Below are 7,541 nucleotides of genomic sequence, written 5' to 3' on the forward strand. Positions count from 1 at the left end.
TTTAAAATGTGAACCTGTATCCATAAAGTTTACCTCAGCAGATGATTGAAGAAAACTAGAGTGCACTGTTCTGAGGCAGTGCAGCACAGCACACAAACATCCCACAGTTAACTTTAAATTCAAGAAGGCCTGCTGCCATGTTTATCAAAAGTAACGAGGGATGGGTAATAAATGCTGGCCTTGCCAGCAGTGCCCACATGCCAAGAAGGTATAATTTGCCCATTTCATGCTTTTGCACTTGGCTTGCGTATCTTTCCAAAACCTTTTTAGATTTGCTGTTAGATCCAAGAATCCAGACTAGTGTCCAATTTTCAAGAGTACAGCATTAGATTGGAACAATTTTTTAGCATGCTTTTCAGGTGTGATACCATGTAATAGTGAACTGGGTTTTTCAATTCTATAATTTCCCACTAACCGCTTGGACTGAAGGCTGAAGTGTCCATTCATGACCATTGTGCATTCAATTGGGTAATCGTAGAATTATTTCCATGGGGCACTTGGTACTGGACTATACATTGGTGTATATTATGCCTGAAGACTGTGCTGACAGTTTTTGACTATAGTGTTGCTGTCACACTTATGCTACACTGAGCTGTTTTTTTTACTGTTGCATTAAAACTGAAGCAGGTTCAGTTTGCTGAATTTCTGGCAGATGTCCCAAAATATCCTAATGTCAAGGTTACATCTGAAATGCTAATTAACTTGCACCAGAAGTATTCTCCAGTAGAAAAGTGATGCAGAAATTTGGATCCTGATGTACAAGACATCAAGACTTTTCAAGAGAACAGTGCCCAAATACTTGTAGATCACTACCTTAACTAACTTGATTGTGGAGATAGATTTCAGTGGATTTCCTTACATTACAAAGGAGATGGAGCTGGTTGAGTTTTGAGATGCCTTTTAACCTATTTCGATCTGACTGCATAGTTTCTTGGGGCAAAAATATATTGCCAATTTCACCAACACATTTCTAAATACTTAATTAGCCCTTTTGCCTTTTTGAGAACTGAAACTACCAGGATTTATCAGGTTGAACTGTTGGAAGTCATTTAATGACCACAGCAAACTCTACTGTCTGCCAAGTGGACTTTAGGTTCATCCTAAGAATTTAATGCTGTTGACTTGTTAAACCTGAATATTGCTGAATTAATATTTGTGTGAGCCATGAGTGATTAAGTGTTTTGGAATCAAATGCTGAATTTTATAGAATTTCATCCACTACTGCTTATCAGTTAGCTGCTTTTTAAAAAAAAAAGCTGCCAGTGAACTAAACTAATCAAATGGCTGGGCTGATGTTAAGAACCCTACCTTCACCTGTGGTGTATTTCAGTATATCTCGCCATCAGGCTGTGAAGAGAGCCCAGCAAATGATACTCAACTAAATGACTCATCAAACATAATTCAGAAACGCTCGTGACAGCCACACCAACCATTACTGCACACTAATTCTTACAGCCCAATACTACACTTGCTTATCCTCCTGGAGTTCGATCACCACTGGAGGCAGAAGAGAGAAATTACTGGAGGATGGGACTGTGACCTGTTATGCCCATTAGTTGGAACATAGGAAGGAGGCTATTCATCAACGCAAGCCTATTCCACCGTTCAGTCAGATCATGGCTGATCTGTATCTTAACACCATCCAACTATCTTGGTTCCATAACCCTTAATACCCTTGCCTGAGAAAAATCTATCAATCTCTGTTTTGAAATGTTCAGTTGACCACCCCCCCCCCCCCCCCCCAGTCTCTTGGAGGGAGGGGGAGTGAAGAAAGGTGTTCCACGTTTCCACTAACCTTTTGTGGTGTGCCCTTGACTGGCCTATCTCTAATTTTAAGGTTATACCCACCTCTTCTAGTCTCTTTCTCTCCCCCCCCTTAGGAAATAGTTCCTACTGGATCAACTCCTTTGATCATAAAAATCTCAACTAGATCACCCCTTAATTTTCTACACTTGGGAATTCAAGCCTAGTCTATGCAACCTGTTGTCATAATTGAACCATCTTAGCCCTGGTATTGGCTGGTACTGTTTTTTTGTAAATCATATTTGTTCCTGATGTGTTCTGTATCTGAATTCTAGGTCCAGATTACTTCAAGTCCCTCAGGGTACTGTGTACTCTAGTTTTATGGTGCTTTTTTCCAGTTCTGTTCCCGGTACAGATGCCAATGCTTAAAGTGGGGTCAAATTTAAGTGTTAATCATTGCCATTACTACAGGTGAATATAATTGCAGTTGGTCACTGGGAGATTATGAACTCAGTTGACCATTGTAACTCCTGTCCTCCAATTAGTGGGTGGTGTGGGTTAACAAACTTTCACCTTTTTTGGCCTTGGGTTTTAACTTGACTGAGGATGAATGTCTGTCTGCATTGATTGTAAGGGTCCTAAGTGAAATGGTTTGGATAGTCTCAGCTAATGGCACCAACACAATTGGCACAAGGGTGTGTCTTGATACCCCAAGAGTATCTGAATTGTTAAAATATATCTGCAGTGTGGGTGCTCATGTGCCTTTTTTTGAAGGTGGAAGTGCATTGGGGGCAAAATGAGTATTAATAACTCACTTTTGATTACTAGATGCTGACACTGGATGGAAACCCATGATTGTTATCTGACCATGCATGCCACATGTAAATCATTTGGTTGTCTTTAACTGAATTGCAGTCCTTGAGTTGTAGATTTAAGGCTCTCTGTTTGCATATGGATAATTACTGTTAACTGCCAATTTACTAGAGTAACTAACCTAGTTAGATATAAATGCAATGCAACTATAGATGAAAGTAGAATTAAGTTGGGTTATTTTGGTTTGCAATTACAGTAGTGAAATGGTGAATTGGTTTTACTCATTCAGAATAGTCTAAATATTTGGTACTTGGGTGAGTTTGCAATTAACCCATAATCGGCACAATGCTTACAGAAAGTTGAAGTTAACTTGAAAGAACTGCATGAGCTGAGGCAATTTGAGCAATTCATCACGTAGTGATTTTTCTCTTGCTTTGTCATGACTTCTGATCAGTAATTGTCTCTGGGCATGGACTGGTTCAGTTTACTAGAAGGTTGATTGGAAATGGTCCAATTATTAGAGGTCACAAATGTAACTGCTGCTTTTACTTGTGGCAGATGGAAGTGGTTACAACACTGTCCAATACTTGTGTCCTGGATGCTCAATTGGATTGGGATCTTATTTCTGTGGTTCATGATCAAAGACTTGAGTTTATAGAATTCTATTGGGAGGTTCTCCTAGGGACTTGATCCTGTTCACTTGCTGTAGAATTAAATCACCTTTTAATAAATAAACCAACTGCTGCTGTGGGGAAACTGTTACATTGAGCTTGATGGTGAGAGCCAAATAGAGGTTTCCTGAATGGCCCCAGGGCAGTAAGATGACTACAGTGGGTTCAGTTTGTGATTGTGCCAAACTTCAATCTTTAACTTATTTCCTGCCAAACTGAGCCTGGGAATTGCATGCTTAAATAGTCATAGAAGTTTACAACATGGAAATAGGCCTTTCGGCCCAACATGTCCATGTCGCCCAGTTTATACCGCTAAGCTAGTCCCAATTGCCTGCACTTGGCCCATATCCCTCTATACCCATATTACCGTCCAAATGCTTTTTAAAAGACAAAATTGTACCCGCCTCTACTACTGCCTCTGGCAGCTCGTTCCAGACACTCTCCACCCTTTGAGTGAAAAAATTGCCCCTCTGGATCCTTTTGTCTCTCTCCCCTCACCTTAAATCTATGCCCCTTCATTATAGACTCCCCTACCTTTGGGAAAAGATTTTGACTATCTACCTTATCTATGCCCCTCATTATTTTAGACTTCTATAAGATCACCCCTTAACCTCCTACTCTCCAGGGGAAAAAAGTCCCAGTCTATCTAACCTCTCCCTATAAGTCAAACCATCAAGTCCCGGTAGCATCCTAGTAAATCTTTTCTGCACTCTTTCTAGTTTAATAATATCCTTTCTATAATCGGGTGACCAGAACTGTACACAGTATTCCAAGTGTGGCCTCACCAATGCCCTGTACAACTTCAAGACATCCCAACTCCTGCATTCAATGTTCTGACCAATGAAACCAAGCATGCCAAATGCCTTCACCACCCTATCCACCTGTGACTCCACTTTCAAGGAGCTATGAATCTGTACTCCGAGATCTTTGTTCTATAACTCTCCCCAACGCCCTACCATTAACGGAGTAGGTCCTGGCCCGATTCGATCTACCAAAATGCATCACCTCACATTTATCTAAATTAAACTCCATCTGCCATTCATCGGCCCACTGGCCCAATTTATCAAGATCCCGTTGCAATCCTAGATAACCTTCACTGTCCACGATGCCACCAATCTTGGTGTCATCTGCAAACTTACTAACCATGCCTCCTAAATTCTCATCCAAATCATTAATATAAATAACAAATAACAGCAGACCCAGCACCGATCCCTGAGGCACACCGCTGGTCACAGGCCTCCAGTTTGAAAAACAACCCTCTACACCCACCCTCTGTCTTCTGTCGTCAATCCAATTTTGTATCCAATTGGCTACCTCACCTTGGATCCTGTGAGATTTAACCTTATGTAACAACCTACCATGTGATACCTTGTCAAAGGCTTTGCTAAAGTCCATGTAGACCACGTCTACTGCACAGCCCTCATCTATCTTCTTGGTTACCCCTTCAAAAAACTCAATCAAATTCGTGAGACATGATTTTCCCCCTCAAAACCATGCTGACTGTTCCTAATCAGTCCCTGCCTCTCCAAATGCCTGTAGATCCTGTCTCTCAGAATACCCTCTAACAACTTACCCACTACAGACGTCAGGCTCACCGGTCTGTAGTTCCCAGGCTTTTCCCTGCTGCCCTTAAACAAAGGCACAACATTTGCTACCCTCCAATCTTCAGGCACCTCACCTGTAGCTGTCGATGATTCAAAAATCTCTGCTAGGGGACCCGCAATTTCCTCCCTAACCTCCCATAACGTCCTGGGATACATTTCCTCAGGTCCCGGAGATTTATCTACCTTGATGCGTGTTAAGACGTCCAGCACCTCCCCCTCTAATATTTACACTCCTCGACATCACTATTTATTTCCCCAAGTTCCCTAACATCCATGCCTTTCTCAACCGTAAATACCGATGTGAAATATTCATTTAGGATCTCACCCATCTCTTGTGGTTCCGCACATAGATGACCTTGTTGATCCTTAAGAGGCCCTACTCTCTCCCTAGTTACCCTTTTGCCCTTTATGTATTTGTAGAAGCTCTTTGGATTCACCTTTGCCTGATCTGCCAAAGCAATCTCATGTCCCCTTTTTGCCCTCCTGATTTCTCTCAACTCTACTCTGGCAATCTCTATACTCTTCAAGGGATCCACTTGATCCCAGCTGCCTATGCATGTCATATGCCTCCTTCTTCTTTTTGACTAGGGCCTCAATCTCCCGAGTCATCCAAGGTTCCCTACTTCTACCAGCCTTGCCCTTCACTTTATAAGGAATGTGCTTACCCTGAACCCTGGTTAACACACTTTTGAAAGCCTCCCACTTACCAGACGTCCCTTTGCCTGCCAACAGACTCTCCCAATCAACTTCTGAAAGTTCCTGTCTAATACCATCAAAATTGGCCTTTCCCCAATTTAGAATTTTAACTTTTGGGCCAGACCTATCCTTCTCCATAGCTATCTTAAAACTAATGGAATTATGATCACTGGTCCCAAAGTGATCCCTCACTAACACTTCTGTCACCTGCCCTTCCTTATTTCCCAAGAGGAGGTCAAGTTTTGCCCACTCTCTAGTCTGGCCATCCACATACTGAATGAGAAATTCCTCCTGAATACACAACAAATTTCTCCATCCAAGCCCCTAATGCTATGGCTGTCCCAGTCAATGTTGGGAAAGTTAAAGTCCCCTACTATTGCCACCCTATTTTTCTTGCAGCTGTCTGTAATCTCCTTACATATTTGCTCCTCAATTTCCTGTTGACTATTTGGGGGTCTGTAGTACAATCCTATCGGTGATCTCTCCCTTATTTTTCAGTTCTACCCATGAGGTTAAAATTCTCAGGGATGGGAGCAAAGTTGTTATGAGCCCCCCCACAAAAGCATCTGCCTTTTGTATGACAGCCATCCCTGCACCATGTGCCTATAATGGCTGCAATTATACATGAGTTACTGTCTGCTTAATAGTTGGTTGAGTAGGATATAAATCCCCATTAACTTGCAAACCAGTCCAAAACATTTTTAACTAAATTTTTTTCTTGCCTCTCCCAAAATCACCCTGGACCTTTTTTGTCATTGGGTCAAATTCTAGAACTCCCTACCTAACAGCACTGTGGGAGCACCTTCACTACACGGACTGCAGTGGTTCAAGTCAGTGGCTCGCCACCACCACCTCAGACAATTGGGGTTACCCATATCCTGAGAATGAATTAAAAGTAAATTATATGCCACTTCTAGCCTAGAAGATAGAGGGGCCTGGCCTAACATCTCTAAAAAGGACAAAAAGCTTGGTGTTTCACTTCTCTAACTTTTTTGGAAAGCTGCTGTAGTGAAGATCAGTAGCTCAATGAAAATTAGGTGTAGGTGCAAGCTGATTTCCTATTGCCATTCTTGCAGCATGTCGAAGCTTTGAGTGTAGCAACATCCTTTCAAACAAGCTACCTTTCTCCAGTACTGCAGAAAGTGTTTCTACTTGCATGTAAGTAGCTGCTTCTCAAAGTCCAGAATGCACACGTGCAACTTGAGACAAAAGGTTGATGGGGATGAAGTACATTGGACAATAACCCTGGGTAGGCTTTAACCTCTAGCCCAGAAAGTGAGTCATAACTTGCAACAACCTAGCTTGAGGAATGATGATAAAATGACTCATTCTTCCTAGTAGCTGATTTCTTCCACATTCCTGATCTTTTTCATAGGCTTTTGTACTGTCTCCCATGTATGTTTCCACTCTTTACAAATGATATGGGTCCTCCCTTGCATGAATTTGTGAAGGTGTAATGAAAATAAAGATTGTTTTTAAAAATGTGTTGAATCAAATTATTTACATCACTTTGAAGCTATAATTGACTCAAAATAACCCCCATGTTTAACAATCTCTATTGTGCTGATCCCAATATGTTTTAAATACTCTACACGCCTGAATAAAATATTCATGAGTCATCTAAGTTTAGAATAAATTGAATGTTGTACTATTCTGTTTTTGTGACTTTTATATTCACTGGTTGACTGCCATCCTACATAATGAGTTGGGGGGACTGTTCTTGTATAGACAAACTTTTTTTAAGCTGCATTTTGAGTTTTGCTGGCTGATTTCAGCCATAACACTTCTGTTGCCAAACAAGTCATCTTATACCACTCTACCCTCACTTCTGCAGGCAGGACAATAAGGATCTACAACTAATAAGCAGTGAGTTTTCAAAATATTTCAAGTGTTTACACAAAACACCAGCTTTAGAAAGAACCACTATTGACCGGGCCATAAGGGCCTGTGCATTACAACCCATTTTGTGACCACGTCACCTGCATGCAGAATAATTTTTAATACTTTTGCATGA

This window comes from Heptranchias perlo, chromosome 37, assembly GCF_035084215.1.
Source record: "Heptranchias perlo isolate sHepPer1 chromosome 37, sHepPer1.hap1, whole genome shotgun sequence".
Lineage (NCBI taxonomy): Eukaryota > Metazoa > Chordata > Chondrichthyes > Hexanchiformes > Hexanchidae > Heptranchias > Heptranchias perlo.